General features: G+C 50.2%; 1 protein-coding gene across 2 annotated transcripts in view; it reads right to left on the bottom strand.

Annotated features, from left to right (window-relative positions):
• LOC142243165 (uncharacterized) overlaps window positions 1-26,589 on the bottom strand; it is a 79,779-nt gene that overhangs the window by 48,840 nt on the left and 4,350 nt on the right. Inside the window, exon 1 of one of the 2 annotated variants that reach the window (XM_075314796.1) lies at window positions 1,926-2,032. The exons of the other annotated variant lie outside the window; for it this stretch is intronic. The gene's annotated coding sequence lies outside the window, so the exon portion shown is untranslated. Of the gene's footprint in view, window positions 1-1,925; window positions 2,033-26,589 lie in introns of those variants that run through there. 2 annotated transcript variants of the gene reach the window in all.

The raw sequence follows: 26,589 nt of genomic DNA, 5'->3' as shown, positions 1-26,589 counted from the left end.
AGCCGGCTCCTAGCAGCTGCAGACGCTCGTAACCAATGTAAATATTGGGTATCCAAGCAAGTTACCCGATGTTTACCTTGCTTACGAGCCTCCACAGCTGTCAGATGTTGGCTCCCAGTCTTTCACGTTCAGTTCCCCTCATTCCCGATCACATGACTCCAATGCCCGCCCATAAACTTAAAGTGACAGGATCCTGCAAAATAACACATGCGTTTGCATGCGTTTTTCTTTGCAAAAACAGGATCCACTTTTGCAGCAAAAAAAGTTCATGACGCATGCTAAAAAAACGTAGTGTGAAAGCAGCCTTACTGTGGACCACCCAGATAGAAGGCCATATGACCACTGTGGATATCACTGTGAAGACAGTGTTGGGGAGCAGCACATTTCTCACTTTGTACTGAAATTTGTACCTATAGCCACAGTTTAAATTAATAAAAGCTGCTGGTTTGAGATGCAAAGCAAAATTATTTCAATGCGAAAAGTGAAAAAAAAGTGTTTGTGTGTGTGTGTATATATTATATATGCAGTACAGAGCAAAAGTTTGGACAAACCTTCTCATTCAAAGAGTTTTCTTTATTTTCATTTCTCTGAAAATTGTAGATTCACATTGAAGGCATCAAAACTATGAATTAACACATGTGGAATGAAATACTTAACAAAAAAAGTGTGAAACAACTAAAAATATGTCTTATATTCTAGGTTCTTCAGAGTAGCCACCTTTTGCTTTGATTAGTGCTTTGCACACTCTTGGCATTCTCTTGATGAGCTTCAAGAGGTAGTCACCGGAAATGGTCTTCACTTCACAGGTGTGTCCTGTCAGGTTTCATAAGTGGGATTTCTTGTCTTATAAATGGGGTTGGAACCATCAGTTGTGTTGTGCAGAAGTCTGGTGGATACACAGCTGATAGTCCTACTGAATAGACTGTTAGAATTTGTATTAAGCCCCTTTCACACGTCAGTGATTCTGGGACGTTTGTGCTTTTTTTTAAACGTACCAGAATCACTGACATACGCAGACCCATTATAATGAATGGGTCTGCTCACACGTCAGTGATTTTTCACTGCACGTGTCTCCGTGCGGCGTAGCCGCGTGTGCGTGATTGCCGCACGGAGACATGTCCATTTTTTTCTGGCATCACTGATGTTCCACGGACCACGCAGTGGTGTGGTCCGTGAAACACGTGCCAGAAAAAAACGTGCATTTAAAATAATAAACATTTTTACTCACCCGGCTTCAGCCACGCTCTCTGCAGCCCGTTCTCCCTGCTGCTTCTAAGCCGGCTGATTACTGTCGCGCATATTAATGATGCACAACACAGCCGACCCGGAAGCAGCTGCTGCGGGGGTCACCGCCGGCCGGATGCTGCACCGCGGGAGCGATCAGCACCATGGACAGCGGGAGCGGGTGCAGGTGAATTCATTTCTAAGTGCAATCACGGGCCACGGAGAATGGAGCCTGGATTGCACTTAGACAACCCACGTGTGCCGTGAATCACGGCACACGCAGGGACATGTGCGTGTTTTACACGCCAGTGAAAAACGTCTGGTTTTTTTTTAAAGAAAACGTTAACAAAATGCTTCTGGAAACTTTATTAAACGTGTGAGATGAGGACGCGTCAGGGTATTGGCTTTAGCGGTTATTGCCTGAAATGTGAACACAGCCTTATGCACCGGCCAGCCCGGGTCGCATTATATGGAGTCCGCTGTGAGGAGGCTCCATCACTGCTCCTATTCTATAAGGAGGATGTGAAGAAGCGAAGGGAGCGTGTGCCCGGCTGTGGTGTAACGCGGGGGAGAGCACTACAACTCCCAGCCAGCTCAGTGAACGTAAGCACGTGCTGAATGTGACAGGACGCGCAGGCGCAGCTCCGGGGTGTGCGGTGCCGGCCACGCCTGCAGGTACCGCCGGGTACACCTGTACTCACAGCTGGCAGCCTTCTCCAGGGGGACCCCGTCAGCCGGACACTCGTCTCTTCCGGCACCGCTGCGCCTTCCTCACACTCGCAGCTGCCTGTTGCTGTCTGTACACAGCTTCCCGTACAACGCCCCCCTTTTTTTTCTTCAACAAACTTTATTGACAGACGCAGACGCCTTCCCTTTGCTCCATCCTCATACATATGAGGTCTCCAGTCTGACTACTCATCGCCAGCACTTCACCAGCGGGCTGCGGAACAACACCCGAAATATGCACTGGCTTTACCTTTGTGGGGACGAGAACGATTAACATTTGCCTTTATTAATTGTATCATATCATCCCTTGTAAAGTAGCTGTTTCTGCCTCACAAAAAATGTCAGAAAATTCCTGAGAAAAATAAATCATTATTCATTAACAAAAATCTAAAATATTACAGGCCTGGGACAGTAGAAAAGCAAAATCTACTCTTTTTTATTCACATTATCACGTTCTGAGCCCATAACTTCTATGAGACCCATAACACGTCATATTTGAGGTGACTTTGAGAGGCCGAAGTGACAGAAAATACCCAAAAGTGACGCCATTCTAAAAACTGCGCCCCTCAAGCTGATCAAAACCCCTTCCAAGAAGTCTATTAACCCTTTAGGTGCTTTACAGGAACTAAAGCAATGTGGAAGGAAAAAATGAACATTTTATTTTTTCCACAAAAATGTTACTTTAGCCCCAAATCTTTTATTTTCACAAGGGTAAAGACCCCGTTAAAAGCGTCGATTTATCGTGCGATCGCCCCCATCGTTTGTGCAACACTCGCAATTTGTTGCCCGTGTCGCACAAAGTTGTTAACCCCTGTCACACGGACTTACCTCCCGAACGACCTCTCTGTGGGCTGCGAACATATTCTTCCTAAAGGGGGAGGGACATTCAGCGTCACATCGACGTCACAAAGCGGCCGACCAATAGAATCAGAGGGGCAGAGATGAGCGGGACGTAAACATCCCGCCCACCTCCTTCCTTCCGCATTGCCGGCGGGACGCAGGTAAGCTGTGTTCGTCATTCCCGAGGTGTCACACGGAGCGATGTGGAACGACGAACAACCTGCATCCAGGAATGTGACCGACATTTTGAAAATGAACGACATGTCAACGAGCAACGATAAGGTGAGTATTTTTGCTCGTTAACAGTCGCCCGGAGGTGTCACACGGTACGATATGTCAAACGATGCCGGATGTGCGTCACGGAATCCGTGACCCCCGACGACATATCGTCCGATATATCGTAGCGTGTAACAGGGCCTTAAGAAGAGAAAATGCACCATACAATTTGTTGTGCAATTTCTCCTTAGTACGTTGATACCCCATAAGTGGTGGAAAATAGTTTTGAGGCACAGTGCAAAATGAAGAAGGGAAGGTGTGCCATATTTGAGTTCCGATTTAGTTGGAATGGGTACCAAGTCATACTAGCCAAGCCCCTGATGTGCCTCAACAGTGAAAATCTCCGCAAGTGACCCTACTTTACAAACTGAATCCCTCAAGGAATTTATATAACTGTTTGCTGAGCACCATAAACCCCCCCCAGGTGCTTCACAGAATTTTATAATGTTGAGCCGTGAACATGAAAAAATACATTTTTAACCACAAAAATGGTGTTTAATCCCCAATGTTTCATTTTCACTAGGGTAATAGTGTGACGCCCTGGGCAAGCCAGGGGTCACAGGTCATTGCACCAACACACCCTACACCCCAGTTAGGTACATCGAAGCTAACCAAAAATCCTTGTTGCCTTCCTCCAGAGGCTGATGTTCACACCAGGGGGTGGGCCAGGCGGTTGGCTCCGCCCACCGAGGAGGACACAGCTCTGGAGACGGATAAACCCAGCAATTGAGCCCAGGCAGGGCTAGAGTGCAGACAGAGAAAGGAGGAGAAAGTGAAAGGAAGTGAAGTGGAAGTGGTAAAGGAGGAGTAGGAGAAGTGGAAGAAAGGTGAAAGGTGACAGAAAGAAAGCTGAAAAGGGAGTCCAGTTGTGTGCAGGACAGGGTCAGCAAGGTCAGCAACGGCGGTGACTGTCTGGAGGGGGACCGTTTGGAAGTTCCTGGAAGGACCGCGGACGGGTAGTAGCCCGGCGGTCTGAAGCAGTGTACCAAAGGACAGTCAGCACCAGGGCAGGGGCCTCTCGGACCCCGGCAAGGCTAGGAGTCGCCATAATTTGCCGAATCCGTCAGTGAAGGGGACGTAGATCCCCCAACAACCAAGTCCCGGTTGAAGGCAACAGCCCAACCATTGTAGCAGAAACACCGCCACCGCCAGGGCACCAGTTTCTCAGGGCCAGCGCCTGCGGGCAAAGAGTAGAGCTCCTCCGGTCCAGCTTGAAGCCGGGGAGCGGGTTACCGGTGGGAACCCATCGCTACCAACACAGAAACAAAGGTGCAAGGAAAAGGGACATCACCGTCACCTACTGGGAGAGCAAGTGCAGCCGTCCATGGGAACCGTCTTTCCAGCCGTGTGGTTTACCGTAAAACTGTCAACGTCTCAGGCTGAGTGAGTACCACAGTGCTGCAAGGCACAGCGCTGCCCCTGCGTCCCTGCGCCCACCAGGCCCTGCATCTCCCATCTCATCACCGGGCCCCGGGATCACCAACCCCTACCCACGGAGGGGCAACACAACACCTGGCTGCTTCGCATCACCATCCCCGGGATCCCCATATCGAGCAGCGGTGGTGAAATCACCACAACCGTGGGTGGCGTCACGGACAATCTCCCCAACAAAATCCCCTTTCTTTGTCGCTCCTTATTGGGAGACCCAGACAATTGGGTGTATAGCTTATGCCTCCGGAGGCCACACAAAGTATTACACTAAAAGTGTAAAGCCCCTCCCCTTCAGCCTATACACCCCCCGTACTGCTACGGGCTCATCAGTTTTTATGCTTTGTGCGAAGGAGGCAGACATGCACGCATAGCTCCACAGCTTAGTCAGCAGCAGCTGCTGACTATGTCGGATGGAAGAAAAGAGGGCCCATAACAGGGCCCCCAGCATGCTCCCTTCTCACCCCACTCTTGTCGGCGGTGTTGTTAAGGTTGAGGTATCCATTGCGGGTACGGAGGCTGGAGCCCACATGCTGCTTTCCTTCCCCATCCCTCAATTAGGGCTCTGGGTGAAGTGGGATCTTTTCGGTCTCCAGGCACATGAGACCGTGCTCCATCCACAGCTCCTGAGGACCATGCTGGATAGGAGCCGAGTATCGTTCAGGGACATGGCCCTGCTACTTTGAGGTACTCTGTGTCCCCGTGGGGACCGCGCACAGCAACACTCCAGCATTGCTGGGTGTGCTAGTGCACCGGGGACAGCAGCGCTGACTGCGTTTGTGCCATTACACACTTCAGCGTCGCTGAGTGTGTTCGTGTAGGGGGACTGCCGCGCTGACCGCCGCTGCCATGGTTATCACTACGGCGCGGCTGGGACTGTTAGTGCGCCGGGGACTTCCGCGCCGACCGCGCTTATACGGCGGCCGCGCTTATAACTCGAGTCCCCGGCTTTTGCGGCCTAGTCTCGTTTTCTTCCCGCCCCCAGCCCTGCCAGTCAGGGGAAGGGCGGGACGCTGTACAGGACGGCAGCACTGAGGGCTGGAGCATGCTTTGCATACTCCACCCCCCTCACTCTGCACAGTGGGGCACCAGTTCCCGCACTTTTCTGGGTCATGCCCACGGCTCCCTCCTCTCCTCAGGACGCCGGCAGCCATTCCTCTCAGCTCTGCTAACGCTGGAGAGGAGAGACAAGCTCAGGGAGACCCAGGCAGGATTTCTGGTGCCCACACAACCGCTTTGCGAAGGCGGTAAGCAGCACCTGTGGTGCTGGCCCCACTAGTGCAGAAGTGTACTTATAGATTACATGATTATAGACTATACTTTACACTGTATGGTGCACTGTTGATTTTTGTCTATATACCCTCCTGTATTGCTCAGAGGAGACAACAGCATGTCGTCCACAAATAGCAAGGGTGCCAAAGCACAGACTTACTATGCTGCCTGTGCAGCATGTACGGCTATACTGCCGGCAGGTTCCACTGACCCTCATTGTGTGCAATGCTCGGCCCCTGTGGCACTTTCTCAGCCGGAGCCTCTGCTAAGGGCGGCCCAGGGAGAACCACCTGTTAACACTGTCCAGGTGACAGGGACGGAGTTTGCAGTTTTTACTGAAAGACTTTCTGAGACTATGGCTAAGATATTAGAAGCCTTGAAGTCCAGGCCGGCATCTCAAGCCAGGGGCACTGTGGAATCATTGCCCCCTGGTCCCCCTCAGTTGGAACAGCAATGTCCTCCCGGGGTGTCTCATGGATCCCAGGGTGAGGTCTCTGACACGGACCGCAGCCCCAGACCGATTAAGCGAGCTCGCTATGATATCCCCTCGACATCATCACAATGTTCAGGGTCTCAGCGAGAGGACTCTCTGTATGATGAAGCGGAGGTAGCTGATCAGGATTCTGATCCTGAAGCCGCTCTCAACCTTGATACTCCTGATGGGGACGCCATAGTGAATGATCTTATTGCGTCCATCAATGAAATGTTGGATATTTCTCCCTCAGCTCCTCCAGTGGAGGAGTCAGCTTCTCAGCAGGAGAAATTCCGTTTCAGGTTTCCCAAGCGTACAAAGAGTATGTTTCTGGACCACTCTGACTTCAGAGAGGCAGTCCAGAAACACCGAGCTTGTCCAGATAAGCGTTTTTCCAAGCGCCTTAACCCCTTAGTGACGGAGCTAATTTTCACCTTAATGACCAGACCAAATTTTGCAATTCTGACCAGTGTCACTTTATGAGGTTATAACTCTAGAACGCTTCAACGGATCCCGGTGATTCTGAGACTGTTTTTTCGTCACATATTGGACTTCGTGTTAGTACCAAATTTAGGACAATATTTTTTGCGTTTATTTATGAAAAAAATTGAATATTGGCAAAAATTTTGAAAATTTTGCAATTTTCAACTTTTGAATTTTTATACCGTTAAACCAGAGATTTCTGTGACACAAAATAGTTAATAAATAACATTTCCCACTTATCTACTTTACATCAGACCAATTTTGGAAACAAAATTTTTTTTTGTTAGGAAGTTAGAGGGGTTCAAAGTTTATCAGCGATTTCTCATTTTTACATCAAAATTTACAAAACCATTTTTTTAGGGACCACATCACATTTGAAGTGACTTTGAGAGGCCTAGATGATAGAAAATACCCAAAAGTGACACCATTCTAAAAACTGCACCCCCCAAAGTACTCAAAACCACGTTCAAGAAGTTTATTTAACCCTTCAGGTGCTTCACATGAACAAAAGCAATGTGGAATGAAAAAAAAGCAAAAATTAAATTTTACCTAAAAATGTTGCTCTAACCCAAATTTATTCACTTTTAGAAGAAATAACACAACAAAATGGACCCCAAAACTTGTTCCCCACTTTCTTATGAACGCGCCAATACCCCACATGTGATCAGAAACCTCTGTTTGGACAAATGGGAGGGCTCGGAACAGAAGGAGCAATATTTGAATTTTGGAAAGCAAATTTGGCTGAAATAGATTGCGGGCACCATGTTGCATTTACAGGTCCGCTAAGGTACCTAAACAGAAGAAATCCCTCACAAGTGACACCATTTTGGAAACTAGACCCCTCAAGGATTCTATCTAGGGGTATAGTGAGCATTTTAGATCCACAGGTACTTCACAGATTTTGTTAACGTTACGTTGTCATATTGAAAATTTTAATAATTTTCTCAAAAATGTTGCTTTAGCATCAATTTTCTCACTTTTTCAAGAGGTAATTCCAAAAATTTGACCTCAAGGTTTGTTAACCACTTTTTTATGAGCGCGGTGATACCTCACATGTGGTCTGAAACCTTTGTTTGGACAAATGGGAGGGCTTGGAACGAAAGGGGCAATATTTGAATTTTGGAAAGGAAATTTGGCTGAAAAAGATTGCGGGCACCATGTCACATTTGGAGGACCCCTAAGGTACCTAAACAGCAGAAACCCCGCACAAGTGACCCCATTTTGGAAACTAGGCCCCTCAAGGAATTTATCTAGATGTTTGGTGAGTACCCTGAACCCCCAGGTGCTTCACAGAATTTTATAACGTTGAGCCATGAAAAAAAAAAAATAAAATTTTACCACAAAATTGTTATTTCAACCAGGTAGCTTTTTTTTTTACAAGAGTAAAAGGAAAATATTCAGCATAACATTTATTGTGCAATTTCTCCTGAGTTTGGCGATACCTTATATGTGGTGGAAATCAACTGTTTGGGTGCACAGCAGGGCTCGGAAGGGAAGGAGTGCCATTTGACTGCAAAATTGGCTGGAATCAATAGCGGACGCCAGGTTGCATTTGGAGAGCCCCTGAGGTGCCTAAACAGTGGAGGCCCCCCACAAGTGACTCCATTCTGGAAACAAGACACCTCAAGGCTTTTATCTAGGTGTATAGTGAGCAGTTTGAATCCACGAATACTTCACAGATTTTGATAAGCTTAGGTTGCCATATTGAAAATTTTCATTTTGTTTCACAAAAATGTTGCTTCAGCATCAAATTTCTCACTTTTTCAAGAGACAACAACAAACCGTGGACCCAAGAGGTTGTTATCCAATGTCTTATGAGCACAGGGATACCCCACATGTGGCCAAAAACCTCTGTTTGGATAAATGGGAGGGCTTGGAATGGAAGGAGCACCATTTGAATTCTGGAAAAGTTGAGATAAATTGCGGGCACCATGTCACATTTGCAGGGCCCCTTGGGTACCTATACATTCGAAACCCCCCACAAGTGACTCCATTTTGGAAACTGGATTTTATTCAGGAGTATAGTAGCATTTTGAATCCACAGGTACTTCACAAAAATGTTGCTGTAGCAACAAATGTCTCACTTTTAGGCTATGTGGCCATGATCCAGCGACACGGCGTCTAGTACACAGTGTCAGCCTCCTGCAGAGATGTGAGTGTTGTCCACGGGAGAACGCAGCTGCCCATGCCCACGATTTGGGTTCAGGCCGCTGTGGAGCTCTATGCTACCTGCAGAGAACACTCATCTCCGCAGCATAAATTGACATGCTGAGGCTCGGGAAGCTGCGCCACAGGTCGGTTTATGCTGCGGAGAAGAGAAGTACATTGGGCAAGCACATTGGGCATGGGATTTCTAAAAATCCTTCCACTGTGCTTCTACTGCACAATGCAGCGTTATGGACGCAGGGAAAACACTCTGCGCCCAAAACGCTGCAAATCCCGATTGTGGGCGCACAGCCTAAAATGCTACAATGGATGAATGGATAGATGTCAAACAAATATAACGTCCCACCCCCTGCATATTCTAAGCTGGCGCCCTTTAGTGCCTTTCATGTGGCACTAAAGGGTGCCTAGCCTTGTATTTAGCCCCCCAAAAAATTAATTAAAATAAACGACGTGGGGTCCCCCCTATTTTTGATAGCCAGCTAGGGTAAAGCAGACAGCTGTAGCCTGCAAACCACAGCTGACAGCTTCACCTTGGCTGGTGATCAATTTGGAGGGCTCCCCAGGCGTTTTTTAAAAAAAAAACAAAAAAAAACGTGGGGTCCCCCCAAATTAGATCACCAGCCAAGGTGAAGCAGACAGCTGGGGTCTGGTATTCTCAGGGTGGGAAGAGCCATGGTTATTGGACTCTTCCCAGCCTAAAAATAGCAGGCCGCAGCCGCCCCAGAAGTGGCGCATCCATTAGATGCGCCAATCCTGGCGCTTCGCTCCAGCTCATCCCGCGCCCTGGTGCGGTGGCAGACGGGGTAATATATGGGGTTGATACCAGCTGTAATGTCACCTGGCATCAAGCCCTGGGGTTAGTGATGTTACGGCATCTGAACAGATACCCGACATCACTAACCCAGTCAAGAAATAGAAAAAAATAAAGACAAAAAAAAAATTTATTTGAAAAAAAACTCCCCGAAACATTCCTCTTTTACCAATTTATTGTAAATAAATACATTTCGGTCGCTGTAATCCATTTTTGAGGTCCCACGCCGTCTCTGGATCTTCTAGAATATGGGGGGCACGTTCAGGGAACGTATCCCCCATTTTCTGGAAGAGCAAGCTCTCCATGAGCAGTGTGGGTGCAGTAATCTGAGAATACTGCACTCACACTGCCCCGGTCCAACCTAGGGCAGAGTGACCTGCAGTAACCTCATTCCAGAATATGAGGGGCACGCTCACAGAACGTACCCCCCATTTTCTGGAACAGCAGCCTCTCCATGTGAGGAGTGTGGCTGCAGATCACTGCACTCACCCTCCCCCGGTCCACAGTGGAGCCTGTGCATCAGCGACGTCAGCAGGATCCCTGCTTGCAGGGATCCAGCTGACAGCCGCTGTCTGCGCATGCGCCGCCAGCATTCAAGAGAAGGAGGCGGCGTGATCGCGGGGCCGGAGCACCAGCAGACAGGTAACATATGACCGGGGGCTGGGGGGGGGGTGACGGAGGGTGACGGGGGGACCTGGGGACAACTTTCTGCCGCATGTGACGTGTCACATGCGGCAGAAAGAGTAGGATGAATGCGGCCGCCATTTTCCACGCTCCGGAGGGGGGAGGGGGGAGGCGGCTCTGGAGAACCGGAGGGGGCTCCGGGGACCAGAGATCTCCGGTGTACCGGAGGAGGGGTCAGGGGGAGGACATTTCCCTCCGATCTGAAATGTTTGATCATTTCAGATCGGAGGGAAATGAATACAGAGCCGGCGGCGGCGGCAGTTTTCAGCGCTCGTCGGCGCCATCTTGGATTTTCCGGAGGGGGGGTAGGGGTGGTGGGGGGACTCTCCGGTACCGGGGGCTTTGGGGGCACTAGAGGATTATATTTATTTCTCATCTGACATGTTTGATCACGTCAGATGAGAAATAAATCAATTTTACCGGCCATTTTTTTTTTTTAATGTTGTCGCCGGTATACGGTGTATACCGGCGATCGCATTAACGGGGTCCAAAAAAAACACCCCGATTCATAATCTTGGGGGTCTCAGCTACCTCCGGTAGCTGAAACCCCCGAGATTTTTCGTCACTGGGGGGCGCTACAAGCTTTTTCCGGCCTGACGTCTCAAGACGTCGGAACAGAATAAGTACCCTGTTTTTCCGACGTCTTGAGACGTTAGGCCGTCGCTATGGGGTTAAGGATACACGTTATCCCTTCCCCCCTGACGTGGTCAAGGGCTGGACTCAGTGTCCCAAGGTGGATCCTCCAATCTCCAGACTTGCGGCTAGATCCATAGTTGCAGTGGAAGATGGAGCTTCACTCAAGGATGCCACTGACAGACAGATGGAGCTCTGGTTGAAATCCATCTATGAAGCTATCGGCGCGTCTTTTGCTCCAGCATTCGCAGCCGTATGGGCACTCCAAGCTATCTCAGCTGGTCAGGCGCAAATTGACGCACTCACACGTACGTCTGCGCCGCAGGTGGCGTCTATAACCTCTCAAACGTCGGCATTTGCGTCCTACGCTATTAATGCTGTCCTGGACTCTGCGAGCCGTACGGCGGTTGCAGCCGACAATTCGGTGGCAATACGCAGGGCCTTGTGGCTGCGGGAATGGAAGGCAGATTCGGCTTCCAAAAAGTGCTTAACTGGATTGCCATTTTCTGGCGACCGTTTGTTTGGTGAGAGATTGGATGAAATCATCAAACAATCCAAGGGAAAGGAAACATCCTTACCCCAGGCCAAACCAAAAACACCCCAACAGAGGAGGCGACAGTCGAGGTTTCGGTCCTTTCGGGGTGCGGGCAGGTCCCAATTCTCCTCGTCCAAAAGGCCTCAGAAGGATCAGAGGAACTCCGACGCATGGCGGTCTAAATCACGCCCTAAAAAGACCGCCGGAGGTGCCGCTACTAAGGCGGCTTCCTCATGACTTACGGCCTCCTCACACCGCATCCTCGGTCGGTGGCAGGCTCTCCCGCTTTTGCGACACCTGGCTGCCACAAGTAAAAGACCGTTGGGTGAGAGACATTTTGTCTCACGGTTACAGGATAGAGTTCAGCTCTCGTCCTCCGTCTCGATTCTTCAGAACATCTCCGCCTCCCGAGCGAGCCGAGGCTCTTCTGCAGGCGGTGGGCATTCTGAAGGCAGAAGGAGTGGTGGTCCCGGTTCCTCTTCAGCAACAGGGCCACGGTTTCTACTCCAACCTGTTTGTGGTTCCAAAGAAGGACGGGTCCTTCCGTCCTGTTTTGGACCTAAAACTGCTCAACAAACACGTAAGGACCAGGCGGTTCCGGATGGAATCCCTCCGCTCCGTCATCGCCTCAATGTCCCAAGGAGATTTCCTAGCATCGATCAATATCAAGGATGCTTATCTCCACGTACCAATTGCTCCAGAGCATCAGCGCTTCTTGCGCTTCGCCATAGGAGACGAACACCTTCAGTTCGCGGCACTGCCGTTCGGCCTGGCGACAGCCCCAAGGGTTTTCACCAAGGTCATGGCTACAGTAGTTGCGGTCCTCCACTCTCAGGGTCACTCAGTGATACCTTACTTAGACGATCTGCTGGTCAAGGCACCCTCTCAAGAGGCATGCCAACACAGCCTCAACGTTACTCTGGAGATTCTCCAGAGTTTCGGGTGGATCATCAATTTTCCAAAGTCAAATCTGACACCAGTCCAATCGCTGACATATCTTGGCATGGAGTTTCATACTCTTCCAGCAATAGTGAAGCTTCCGCTGGACAAACAGCGTTCACTACAGACAGGGGTGCAATCTCTCCTTCAAGGTCGGTCACACCCCTTGAGGCGCCTCATGCACTTCCTGGGGAAGATGGTGGCAGCAATGGAAGCAGTCCCTTTCGCGCAGTTTCACCTGCGTCCACTTCAATGGGACATCCTACGCAAGTGGGACAGGATGCCGACGTCCCTAGACAGGAACGTTTCCCTCTCTCAGGCAACCAAAGCTTCCCTTCGGTGGTGGCTTCTTCCCACTTCATTATCGAAGGGGAAATCCTTCCTACCCCCATCCTGGGCGGTGGTCACGACGGACGCGAGTCTGTCAGGGTGGGGAGCAGTTTTTCTCCACCACAGGGCTCAGGGTACGTGGACTCAGCAAGAGTCCTCACTTCAGATCAATGTTCTGGAGATCAGGGCAGTGTATCTTGCCCTAAAAGCGTTCCAGCAGTGGCTGGAAGGCAAGCAGATCCGAATTCAGTCGGACAACTCCACAGCGGTGGCTTACATCAACCACCAAGGTGGGACACGCAGTCGGCAAGCCTTCCAGGAAGTCCGGCGGATTCTGCTGTGGGTGGAAGCCACAGCATCCACCATATCCGCAGTTCACATCCCGGGCGTAGAAAACTGGGAAGCAGACTTTCTCAGTCGCCAGGGCATGGACGCAGGGGAATGGTCCCTTCACCCGGACGTGTTTCAGGAGATCTGTTGCCGCTGGGGGATGCCGGACGTCGACCTAATGGCGTCACGGCACAACAACAAGGTCCCAACATTCATGGCTCGATCTCAAGATCACAGAGCTCTGGCGGCAGACGCCTTAGTTCAGGATTGGTCGCAGTTTCGGCTTCCTTATGTGTTTCCTCCTCTGGCACTGTTGCCCAGAGTGTTACGCAAGATCAGGGCCGACTGCCGCCGCGTCATCCTCGTCGCTCCAGACTGGCCGAGGAGGTCGTGGTACCCGGATCTGTGGCATCTCACGGTCGGCCAACCGTGGGCACTGCCAGACCGACCAGATTTGCTGTCTCAAGGGCCGTTTTTCCATCTGAATTCTGCGGCCCTCAACCTGACTGTGTGGCCATTGAGTCCTGGATCCTAGCGTCTTCAGGATTATCTCAAGAGGTCATTGCCACTATGAGACAGGCTAGGAAACCTACGTCCGCCAAGATCTACATTTCTCGAACGGCGCCCCTGCGCCGCTCGGATGCACTCTTTGTCCTTGTCGCTGGTCGGCGTAAAGGGACACAAGCTTCCAAGTCAACCCTGGCTCGGTGGATCAAGGAACCAATTCTCGAAGCTTACCGTTCCTCGGGGCTTCCGGTTCCCTCAGGACTGAAGGCCCATTCTACCAGGGCCGTGGGAGCGTCCTGGGCCTTGCGACACCAGGCTACGGCTCAGCAGGTGTGTCAGGCAGCTACCTGGTCGAGCCTGCACACTTTCACGAAGCACTATCAGGTGCATACCTATGCTTCGGCAGATGCCAGCCTAGGTAGGCGAGTCCTTCAGGCGGCAGTTGCCCACCTGTAGGACGGAGCCGTTACGGCTCTATTATGAGGTATTATTTACCCACCCAGGGACTGCTTTTGGACGTCCCAATTGTCTGGGTCTCCCAATAAGGAGCGACAAAGAAGAAGGGAATTTTGTTTACTTACCGTAAATTCCTTTTCTTCTAGCTCCAATTGGGAGACCCAGCACCCGCCCCTGTTTTTGTATAACACATGTTGTTCATGTTAAATGGTTTCAGTTCTCCGATATTCCTTCGGATTGAATTTACTTTAAACCAGTTTATAATTTTTTCCTCCTTCGGGCTTTTGCACCAAAACTGATGAGCCCGTAGCAGTACGGGGGGTGTATAGGCTGAAGGGGAGGGGCTTTACACTTTTAGTGTAATACTTTGTGTGGCCTCCGGAGGCATAAGCTATACACCCAATTGTCTGGGTCTCCCAATTGGAGCTAGAAGAAAAGGAATTTACGGTAAGTAAACAAAATTCCCTTCTTTTCACTCACGGGCGAGGAGTGCCGCTCGAGAACCCCCGGGATCCGGCCCACCGCTAGAGCCACCACTGAGCAGCAGCAGCCGGACCCGAGCAGAGGGGTGAGCGCGGTGCCGGCACCCTCCTCCCCGCCCGCGACAATAGGAGATAATGAACCATACAATTTATTGTGCAATTATTCCCGAGTACGCTAATGTGCCATCATATATGGTCAAAAACTACTTTTGAGCCACAGTACAAAGTGAAGAAAGGAAGGAGCGCCATAGTTGTGTTCCGATTTAATTGGAATGGTTTGCGGCTGCCATGTCACATTTGCAGAGCCACTGAGGTGTCAAAACAGCAGAAACCTCCTACAACAGATCTATTTTACAAACTGCACCCCTCAATAAATTCATCTAGGGGTGCACTGATCATATTGAAACCACAGGTGTGTTACAAAAGTTTATGCTGTTGGGCGGTGAAGAAAAAATAATTACATTTTTACCACAAAAATATTGTTTTAACCCCAGATTTTCAATTATCATAAGGGGAATATGTTGAAAAAGGTCCCATAATGTGTTACACAATTTCTGCTGAACATGGCAATACCCCACATGTGACTGTACAGTACTGTTTGGCCACAGTACAAGGCTCGGGAGGGAAGAAATTCCATTTGATGCACAAATTTTCCTAGAATAGTTTGTGGACTTCATTACAGAGCCCCTAAATGTCAGAACAGGAGAAACCCCCTGAAGTGACCAAATTTTGGAAATTACACCCTTCTGGGAGTTCATCTACTGGTATAGTGATGATTTAGTCTCTGGAAAAAATCTATGAAATTGTAGCATCCCTGAAGTCATCAGGAGCTACAAGGTACTGCATCCTGTCAAAGATGTGGGGCCTACCCCAGGGACCCGGAAGACCAGTGCCAGTAACACCAAAACATACTTTAATCCCAGTTTTTCCCTACCACCAAGGACTGGTGACAGACTAGAATTGGACCCAATGAATGGCCACCCTGGGGTGGAGCCGATCCAGTCCACTAGATGACAACCAGGTGGGAGAAGTCAGACAGTCAGTAAGTGGAAGCGAGAGGAGTCGGACGTGACCGTGCTGACAGGAGTGTGTGACGGTGACCTGAGGGCCCAGGTGTGTAGTTGCCGATGGAGTGCTCCCGGAACCATAGCACCAATGGGGTACAGAGCCCTAGGTCAGGCAAACGCTCCAGGCAGATCTGATAAAATCTGCACAGTGAGGGGACCATCCAGGACCTCACTGACCGTAAAAGTCCAGGGGCATCAGCAGTGACGGGAGAACCAGGGACCGGAACCGAACATCTACCCTACAGGGCTCAAACTGCCACTGTACGGACTAAAGACTGAGAGACTACCAGGAGGGGACCCCAGATGCTCCAATCTACGGGGACCCACCAACTAAAGAAGGGTGCAGGGGAAAGAAGCCACCAGGTCACCAAACCGGCACTGGGACTAACGGGACCAGCGGTGAGAACCAGCCTTCCTCCGGGTATTAGCTATCAACCTGCTGTGAGTAAAAGAACCCAGTTACACTGCAATCTCTTGTGTGGCCTACCGTCTTTCCGCGCCTAACTCCATCACATAGCCCCTGCGGCTCCGGCCCTACTTGCTGAGGGCCCAACATTCAGGCTGCCACTAACATCAGCACCAGCTGTGAGAAACTGTGCAGCAGCGGTCCCAACACCAAAACCGCAACCTGCAAGTGGCATCACAATACAAACTTTTTAAATATCCCCCTGTATATAACCCCCTTTTAAAGTGACCCCCCCCCCCAGGGTCACGGAACCGGGCAACGGCCACCTAGTGAACTGTGCCCGTAAATATACGGCCCGGGACAGAGTACCCCATAGCCCTGGGGCGAGTCAAAATCAAACGCAGTGAATGTTACAGAATTAAAAATTACAAATAAGCCCTTGTCATGCCCAGTATATTGTAGTGCCCGTACATTGTGCCCAGCTTGTGCTGCTGGAGACACACACGCCGTGAATTAAGTGGGCTTCCTCACTACAATAATGCCAAACATAGAAAAACCAGAGGACAAAGATTTAAATGCTGAAAGATATTTAATAAATGAAGATGTAAGTCACAATAAAGTGCAGTCGTGCATGAGAGATATTACAATAAGGACAGGAGGAAGGATCTGGCATTACAAGAAAAGTCCAAAGAAGTCCTGTGTGGCTCTTAGGGACGGCAGTTACTGAGTAGGAGTTAAATTAGAGAAAAGCATTTTTTGTTAATACGGATTATTAAAATGTTTCTTAGTTTCACTTGAACTGCTGATTTATAAAAAGAAAATAGAAATGTTGGTTACTCCGTTTTTCATTTTACTTACATCCTCCCGTCTTCCTTTTCTCCTTGTCTCTTCACCTACTGGCAACATGATCACATATGAGCACTTAACCAATCGGAAGCAATAGATGTTACCTACTGAATTCTCCTGAGAGAAGTTGAATGAGATTCAGTGAACCGAGGAAATGACAGTGTTAGTTTCAGAGTTGTCTATAAACAAGTAAATTAATACTCCACATATAAATAGTGGCCACATGGCGAACCTACAGCCGTGTCCCCCACTTTAAGCTAAACATGCTTCCGAGTCACTGAAACCTCTCCACTTGCATGAACACAGGCACTGCGCTGTGCCACAGACCAGAGGTGTGCTGCGGGCTGCTCTGCTTCTGAAGGATATGTGTGCGGACCATACCCTGAATAGACACAGCAAGGCAAGAATGTTATTAGAAAGTGCTGCCTGTTGTGAATGTCAGTTATGCTTTTGCTGCTGTGAGGCTCCCTCTTGTGGCCAGGAATGGTTTGGACAGAGACCAGGTGTGTTGAGCAATGGGCGTTTCCATTGCTAACTCTCTGCCTATTTAAACCCTGGTCTGCTAGCAGGCTATGCCGGATGTCAGTTGTTCTTTGTTCACCAGCCTGCTTCATCCTGCTCCAGACCACATCTACCCCAGATAAGTGCTTGGCTCTTTAGTTGTTGTTTGGTTCTTTTTGCTCTTATCTGAGTTTGTCATTTGCTGTGGTTGTTTTCAGTTTATTTGCATGCAGGGATCTTCCCTCTCAGTTGCTTAGCTGGGAAGCTCCCTGCAGCTATGTTTGGAGTATTGCTCCTATAAGTCCATGTGTTTTTTGCTTCTTGAATTTGTAATGATTGCTGCTTTCTGTTCATTGGTATGACAAGAGCGCCTGGTATAGGACGGAGTTCAGATCTTGTAATCTGAGGGCTTTTTGTACTATCAGGTTTTTGGATTTTTGCATGGTTTTTCTCTGGCCACCATCAGTCCCTTTCCTATCCTGTCCTATTTAGTCAGTAGGGCCTAACCTTTTGCTAATCCTATCATCTATCTGTGTATTGTGTCTTCTATATCACCGCAGTCTTTGAATGTGGGGGGCTTGCTATTCTTTATTTTCTGAGGCAGAGCGTTAGTCACCTTTCCTTCCTTTAGGATAGCTAGTTCTCCGGCTGGGTTTGCGGTGCACAGGATGTTAGTTCACCCCTCGGGTACTTCTAGTGTTGATGGTTAGTAAGGGGATGGCGGCCAGATTAGTTGCCAATGCTCTTGTCACCTTTCACCAATGATTTATGGTGGTCTTCCATGGTTCCGGATCATAACAGCTGCCCATTGTTTCTGCACTGGCCCCACTAACTGTCGACATGGACACAGTCACCCCATTATGACTGCAATTGTTACACCCCTGATGATAGGCAGGAGCACACCCTTTAAATACTTTGAGCCTGTTCTGAGGCTTGGATTCTCTATGTCTGGATCAAAAAAGAGCGGTGTCTGGGCACTGCAAACAGTGAACTCCACAAAAGTTAGAAGTGATTTATTTGGTATTACACATTCACAATGCATTTCTGGGACAGTCTGTCCCCTTTATCTGCCCCGAAACGCGTTGTGATTGTGTAATACCAGATAAATATGTTCAAATTCTTATGGAGTTCACTGCTTGCAGTGCCCAGACATAGTGATTCATAACTGCCTAGGGAGTGAGCAGCTGGCACAGCAGTGGGGTGAACTCATCTGGCCCTCCTCCATTATCGCCGACTCATCACCAGATTCCGGAGACATGTGGTCAGCGAGACGGGGGAGTTGTGGACGTTGCAGGACGCAGGATCGGTCCAGTGCACAGTGCTTGGAGGCTGGCAACTGTGGCAAGCAATCTCTACACCTGCAGCAGGACCATTGGAGCAGTCGCAGATGAGGCTTCATTCACACATCTGTAACCACTGCAGCAGTTTAGCATTGTGCCTGCAAGCACAACCACCACAGGTGAGTGTAAACTCACCGATCCTTCCTCCATCATATCAGGTGGTCACAGACAGGAGCACTCCTGTTCTCATTTTTTCTTTACATTTGCAAAAGGCTTGGATTCTTGAACAGAGCTCTTCAACTCCAGTCCTCAACGCCTATAAACAGATCATGTTTCCAGGATTTTCACAGTATTGCACAGAGAATAATTCCATCCCCTGTGCAATACTTACGATATCCTGAAAACCTGATCTGTTGGTGGGCGCTGAGGACTGGAGTTGAGGAGCTCTGTTCTTGACGATTTTGCTGGCTGTTAGGGATACCGCCAGTCTTGCTGCCGCCTGGATTGGTGGAGGACATGTTGTGGCTGGCTTCAAAAGCACAAGGGAAATAAAGAAATGTCTACATTGTGTCCTGTTCACCTGAATGAGGCTTGTAGAAAACCATATACTTGCTACAGAAAACAAACCAAAACATTCAAATGTGTGGAACAGCTTTACAGTCACTACAATGAATATGTTGTGTTAGAAATACCATTTCCAGAAAGACAGCGGAGGATACAGCGAGTATGAAAGCGATTAATCCACAACAGCATAATAGAATTGTGTGGTTACCTTGGGACATTTCCCAAATGAATCAATGAAGATGCCTAATGGTTGCAAATCAATAATACAGTAGAAGGGGGGGTGGGGTACAATCTAAAATCAGCTCTAGGACAAAGGTTTTCCTGATCCTGGCCTAAATAGATACGTGTTGAGGAGTAAGATCCAAAAGCAGCAGTATCAGCACAAAAATAATAAGGCCTGATTTCACTATTCTTCTCTGCCTGCTCTATGTCATTTTCTATTATGAAATAATGCCATAAAAGAGGGAATATAACAGCAAGTTCAGTACTCTAAACCCCAACATTGCACTGACATGATGGTCGTTTAAGATACTAAAATATAGTAATAGATTCCCTTGTGTTTGCTGTATCTGCAAAAAGTAAAAATCAAATAAAAAATGTGTCACTGAAGCCAGCCACCTGGGGGGCAGGTTCCACTTGGGGTAGAAGTAGGAGCAACTTACACAATCTTCCAACTTATCCGAGGTCGACAGGGCCTATCACAGCAGGTGACCTGTAATACCTGGGCACACTGTATAACAGTGAGTAAAACAATCTGGAATCACAGCAGCCGACTCGGACTCTTATTACCGGCGACGTTGCCAACGGCCTCAACCACCAATACTACACCCCTCATCATTCCCCCCAGGGCCCGCTCCACCTGTGGAGAGCAGAAACACCTCGGATGCTACTACCACCCGCCCCGAAGGACAGCGACAGCAGCGGCGGCTAATTCCCTTGCCGCAGACCGCAGGTGGCGTCACGACAACAACCTCCACCATCACCTTTATCCACTCATCTCCCTCTGTATACACCTCAGGGTCACGAAACCGGGCAGGGCCACCCGTGACATCCTCTGACTCTCACCAGCCTGGTGACGTGCATTTTCCCCCGAACTCCTGGGGTGCTACACATTCTTGTGCTTTCTATTTCTCACTAACTGTTTGCTAAGACAAGCTTGAGAAATCATCATAATTTCAACATATACCAACTGGAACGTATGTAACATAGCTGGCGCCATCAGCACTCCTGTGTGGAGCGGTCTCTGCTCCTGAGCCTGTTTGAAACAAACTGACATGCTGCCTGATGGCATCACAGAACATTAAGGAGTTAATAGCACTCATGCAACCTCTTCACCAGCTCCTCTGCAAACCTAAGAAAGTATCTTTTATAATTCGCTCTCTCTGTATGCTAATTGACACGGTCTGGTCTGTTGAGTGTCTCTGGAGTGCTTGGCGCCTCTTCTGTCTTTGTAATCATCTTGATGGATGTGACTGACATGACCAGGTACCAGAGTCTATTCAACTCTCCCGCCAGCAACAGAAGGGTACGGGAGCTGTAGGCTGTGTGGATGACATCAGACACGTCAATCCTGGCTGGAGACGTCACTGAGCATGATCAGAATGTTGCACAGCTTCTAGCTTCCCAGGTGCAGAACAAAGTTCACAGAGAAGATTACATGGGATAACATTCTCTTTAAGTCTGAGAGAACATGAGGTAATAATATGCACAGTCATACAGCATTGCATCAGGAAGAGAAACCAAAACCAGGAAGAAACAAAAGACTTTTTACAATACAGTGAGTAAGGAAACTTTACACAACATCGCCATCTTTTGTTAGATCAGCATAAAGTCGCCCTTCACACATACAAAGAAGTCCTCATCTGTTGCATATACCAACACAGAAGACCCCTATTGGACACTATAGCGCCAATTAGCATACAATGTAGACAATTTTTTCTTACTTATGTGGGGGAGATGTGACCTAATGAGAGAGCTGCAGAAACGGAGTTACAGGCAATTGAAAGATGGTGATTAAAGTTTATATAGGGAAAAACTGGGGACACGTTTTCTTTAACAGGTAGATACAATGATAGTTAACTCTTTCTTCATCGTTCCTATGGGAGACCCAGACCATGGGTGTATAGCTTCTGCCTCCGGAGGACACACAAAGTACTACACTAAAAGTGTAGCTCCTCCCTCCGAGCATATACACCCCCCCCGGATGACAAATCCAACCAGTTCAATGCTTTGTGTTCAGGAGGTCACACACACACATGCATTCTCTGAATTTTGATTTTTGATTTCAAAGATTTGGAAGAAAAGCGGGTCCAATCTGGACTCCCGGCATGTCCCTTCTCACCCCACTGTGTCGGCGGTGCTGTTAAGGTTGATTTCAGGGCTGGAGCCCTTTCATGCCGCGCTCCTTCACCATTCCCTGAAGCTCTGGCTTGAAGTGGGAGCCATCACGGTTCTCACTGCTTTGCAGGAGACCGGTCTCCATCCGCAGCCCTTTCAGGATCCTGCCGGACGGAGCGATCACCCCCCAGGGACCTGGCACCTGCGTCTCACAAGCTAAGTACTGAGACGTTATTACCACAGAAAGTGGTCTTTCCAGGGGTCCCTTGTACTTTATTTGTGGGGGAGAGTGTGTTATATGTCTGTGTTAACATTTCCGGCCGGTTCTCCAGTTTTCACTGGAGAACCGCGCCGATGGTGCCTGCACGCTGGCCGCATGTTTAAATCTAGGCCCCGGCTTCGCTTGAGGCCTAGTTTCGATTTCACTGAGGGACAGTGTGGCTCCGCCCAGCGGCTGTTCAGCACAGGGAACGGACACTCCTCACTGAGGAAAGCTTCCCTCCCCTGTATACCTCATTGGCCCTCCGGATCCAGCTCTCAGAGTAGGCCCCGCCCCCTCTCCTCGCTCACGGCGCCATTTTCTCAGCGTTCTCAATTTCTGCATAACCATATTGTGACAAATGGGGGCCTGGGCTGGGGGATCTGGAGGGCACAGAGATGTGCCTATGTTAAACGGTCTGGCAAGCCACAACCTCCGGTTGTGCTGCTGCTTATATACTCTGTTTATATACTCTGCTGGGGGTCATTCTGGACAGAGCCCCCACTTCTGCAGCATGTCTCACATCAGAGCAAAGCTGCAAGGCTGTTCTTATTATGCACTGCATGTAGACTCGTACTGTCTGTACTGAGCACATAACCACATTGTGATGCCTGCTCTAACATAGTGGTGCCTCAGCCTGGAGGCTCATCCCCAGTGGTCCCTCCGGCTGCTCCGGCTCCGGTGGCTGAACCCCAGGCTTGGGCAGAATCCTTATCTCTATGGGACAGCTGTCCCGGACACTGCTGAGCATGCATCAGCCCCTTCTCAGGGCGCTTCTGCTGCTACGGCTCGCTCAGCAAAGCTCACAGAGGATTCTTCATTTGGTCTCAGACCCCATCCTCCTAAAATGGAGACGCAGGGTCCCCTTTCCTTCCTCGCCCCGCGGCTCTGGTTCACGAGCCGACTCACAGGACAAGGAGGATGCCTTTACTGGGGGCTCGGACGCTTCTCCATGTACCCCATTGGTCTGTCCGAAAGTGGCGCAGATGCTAATGATTTGATTGCGTCCATTATATTTGTACTGGACCTCAATCCGCCTGTATCAGGGGAGCTCCCCTCTGGCAGAAAAGCATCAGTATACCTTGCCTAAGAAAACAAGGAGTGTGTTCCTTATCCACTCCAGTTTTCAGGCCACTGTGACCAAGCCCAGAGCCTGTCCTGACAGACGCTTCCCAAAGCGTGGTTCTGATGACTGTTTCCCCCTTCCACCAGTGGTGGTCAAGGAGTGGGCTCATTCACCAAGGGTGGACCCTCCGGTGTCTAGACTTTCAGCCCGGACAGTTGTATCAGTGGCTGACGGCACCTCTCTAAGGATCCCACTGTCCGCCAGGTTGTCCTTCTGGCCAAATCTATATATGAGGCGGCAGGGGCCTCGTTCTCCCCATCTTTTTCAGCAGTGCGGGCTCTCAAAGCCATCTCTGCTTCTCTGGAGGAGATGCATTCCCTCACCAGGGACTTTATGCCCGAAATGGTTGCCTTAACTTCCAGGCTTCAGTTTTTTTCATCCTATGCCATGCCTGCCATGCTGGAGACTGTCACCGCACTGCGGTGGCCTCGGCTACTTCCCTCGCTATCCGCAGGCTCCTGTGGTTTCGAGAGTGGAAGGCAGATGCTTCTTAAGAAGTTCCTTGCTGGACTCCCTTTCTGGGACCAGTCTATTCGGTGAACAACTGGATGAAATTATTAAGGAAGCTTTTGGCAGGAAGAGTACTTCCATGCCACAAACCCAGGAAACCTGTCCAGGGCAGGAACCAGTCGAGGTTTCGTTCCTTTCGTTCCTCTAACTGGTCGTCCTCTAAGCCCTCGGCCTCGTCCACTAACTCAGCCAAGGTCCGTAAACCAACTGGCGCATGAAGCCGCGTCCTCAGATCTGGCCGCGCCAGTAACGTCCTTGGTCGGTGGCAGGCTCTCCCTCTTGGGCGACGTGTGGTTTCAACACGTCTTCGATCAGTGGGTGTGGGTTACCATCTCCCACGGCTACAGAATGGAATTCTATCCAGCCCGCCAAACAGATTTTTTCTGTCAACTCCCCCCTGCTCCAAGGCCGCCACCTTCTCACAGGCCGTGGCATTCTTGCAGGCCAATGGAGTAATTGTACCAGTTCCCAACTGGGAAAGGTTCTGAGATTTCTACTCAAATCTCTTCTTAGTCCCCGAAAAGGACGGTACTTTCCGACCTGGATCTCAAGCTTCTCAACAAGCATGTTCAGGTGCGGCATTTTTGCATGGAATCTCTGCGATCAGTCAATGACCCAAGGAGATTTCTTAGCATCCATCGACATCAGAGATGTCTATCTGCATGTGCCAATCGCAGTTTCACACCAGCGTTGGCTACGTTTTGTAATCGGAGAGGAACATTTCCAATTCGTGGCTCTCCCCTTCGGGTTAGCCACGGCCCCTCGTGTATTCGCCAAGGTCATGGCAGCAGTGGTTGCGGTTCTGCACCTCCAGGGGTTGGTAGTGATTCCTTACCTGGACGACCTTCTAGTCAAGGGTTCATCCAGTGCAGAATGTCAGCGGAGTGTCTCGCTCACTTTCAGCGGAGTGTCTCGCTCACTCTCGCCACGCTTGCAAGTCCACTCTGACCCCGACCCAGGAACTTACGTACCTAGGGATGCAATTCGAGACTCTGCTGGCACTTGTGAAGTTGCCCTTAGTCAAACAGCAGTCCTTTCATCTGGCGGTTCGCTCTCTGCTGAGGCTCCGCCGTCATTCCATCAGGCACCTCATGCAGGTGCTGGGTCAAATGGTGGCGTCAATGGAAGCGGTTCCCTTTGCCAGTTCCATCTGCGTCCCCTGCAGCTGGACATTCTCCGCTGTTGGGACAAGGGACCTCTTCCTTGCACAGGCTGGTGGCTCTGTCGCCACAGACCAGGAGCTCTCTTTAGTGGTGGCTTCGGTCCCTCTCTCTGTCCCAGGGACGCTCCTTTCTGGCCCCGTCCTGGGTGATTCTCACCACGGATGCCAGTCTATCCGGCTGGGGAGCAGTGTTTCTTCACCACCGAGCACAGGGCACTTGGACTCCATCCGAATCAGCCCTCTCGATCAATGTGCTGGAAATCAGGGCTGTACTCCTAGCTCTCGTAGTTTTTCACCACCTGTCGGCGGGCAAGCACATTCGAGTCCAGTCAGACAACGCGACAGCAGTTGCCTACATCAATCCCCAGGGTGGGACTCGCAGCCGCCTAGCCCTGTTGAAAATTCAACGCATCCTTCAGTGGATGGAGGACTCCAAGTCCACTATATCCGCAGTCCACATCCCAGGCGTAGAAAACTGGGAGGCAGATTATCTCGGCCTCAAACCGTGGACAGCGGCGAGTGGGCCCTGCATCCGGCAGTGTTCCGGTCAATCTGCCGCAAATGGGGCACTTCGGAAGTGGATCTAATGGCATCCCGGCACAACAACAAGGTCCCGGTTTACGTGGCTCGCTCCCACAATCCTCAGGCCTTGGCGGCGGACGTGCTGGTTCAGGATTGGTCCCAGTTCCGTCTGGCCTACGTGTTTCCCCATCTAGCTCTCTTGCCCAGAGTCCTGCGCAAGATCAGAATGGAGGGCCGTCGGGTCGTACTCATCGCCCCAGACTGGCCCAGGCGAGCTTGGTTCCCAGACCTGCTCCGTCTGTCCGTAGAGGTGCCGTGGCATCTCCCGGACCGCCCAGACCTTCTCTCACAGGGTCCGTTTTCCACCAGAATTCTGCGGCTCTCAGATTGACGGCGTGGCTCTTGAGCCCTGGATCCTTACGGCTTCAGGCATTCCTTCCGAGGTCATCTTCACTATGACTCAGGCTCGGAAGTCTTCCTCGGCCAGGATTTACCACAGGACTTGGAGAATTTTGCTGTCCTGGTGTCGTTCTTCCGGCCATGCTCCTTGGCCGTTTTTCCTTGCCGACCATCCGGTCCTTTCTACAGTCCGGTCTGCAGCTAGGACTGTCCCTCTATTCCCTCAAGGGACAGGTCCCGGCTCTGTCAGTGTTGTTCCAGCGGCGTCTCGCTCGGCTGGCTCAGGTGCGCACCTTCATGCAGGGCGCATCTCACATCATCCGCCTTACCGGCGGCCTCTGGATCCCTGAGACCTTGATCTGGTCCTCACGGCCTTACAGAATCCCCCCTTTGAGCCTCTTAGGGAGGTTTCGTTGTTTCGTCTTTCACAGAAAGTGGTCTTTCTGGTGGCCATAATTTCTCTCAGAAGAGTCTCTGATTTGGCTGCGCTCTCTTCGGGATCACCCTTTTTGGTTTTTCACCAAGACAAGGTGGTCTTCCGTCCGACTCCGGACTTTCTCCCTAAGGTGGTTTCTCCTTTCCACCTTAACCAGGACATTTCATTGCCTTCCCTTTGTCCGGCCCCTGTGCATCGCTTTGAGAAAGCGTTGCTTACTCTGGATCTGGTGCGGACGCTCCGGATCTATGTGTCACGCACCGCTGTTCTTAGGCGGTGCACCTCTCTGTTGGTGCTTACCACAGGTCAGCGCAAGGGTCTCTCGGCTTCTAAACCGACCCTAGCTCGTTGGATTAGGTCGGCCATATCCGATGCCTACCAATGTTCTCAGGTGCCTCCCCCGCCGGGGATTAAGGCGCACTCGACCAGAGCTGTCGGTGTCTCTTGGGCCTTCAGGCACCAGGCTACGACTCAGCAGGTCTGTCAGGCTGCCACTTGGTCTAGTCTGCACACCTTTTCGAAGCACTACCAAGTGCATGCTCATGCTTCGGCAGATGCGAGCTTGGGCAGACGCGTCCTT

This window comes from Anomaloglossus baeobatrachus, chromosome 6, assembly GCF_048569485.1.
Source record: "Anomaloglossus baeobatrachus isolate aAnoBae1 chromosome 6, aAnoBae1.hap1, whole genome shotgun sequence".
In the NCBI taxonomy this organism is placed as follows: domain Eukaryota; kingdom Metazoa; phylum Chordata; class Amphibia; order Anura; family Aromobatidae; genus Anomaloglossus; species Anomaloglossus baeobatrachus.
This window is presented reverse-complemented; position numbering and strand designations above follow the sequence as displayed.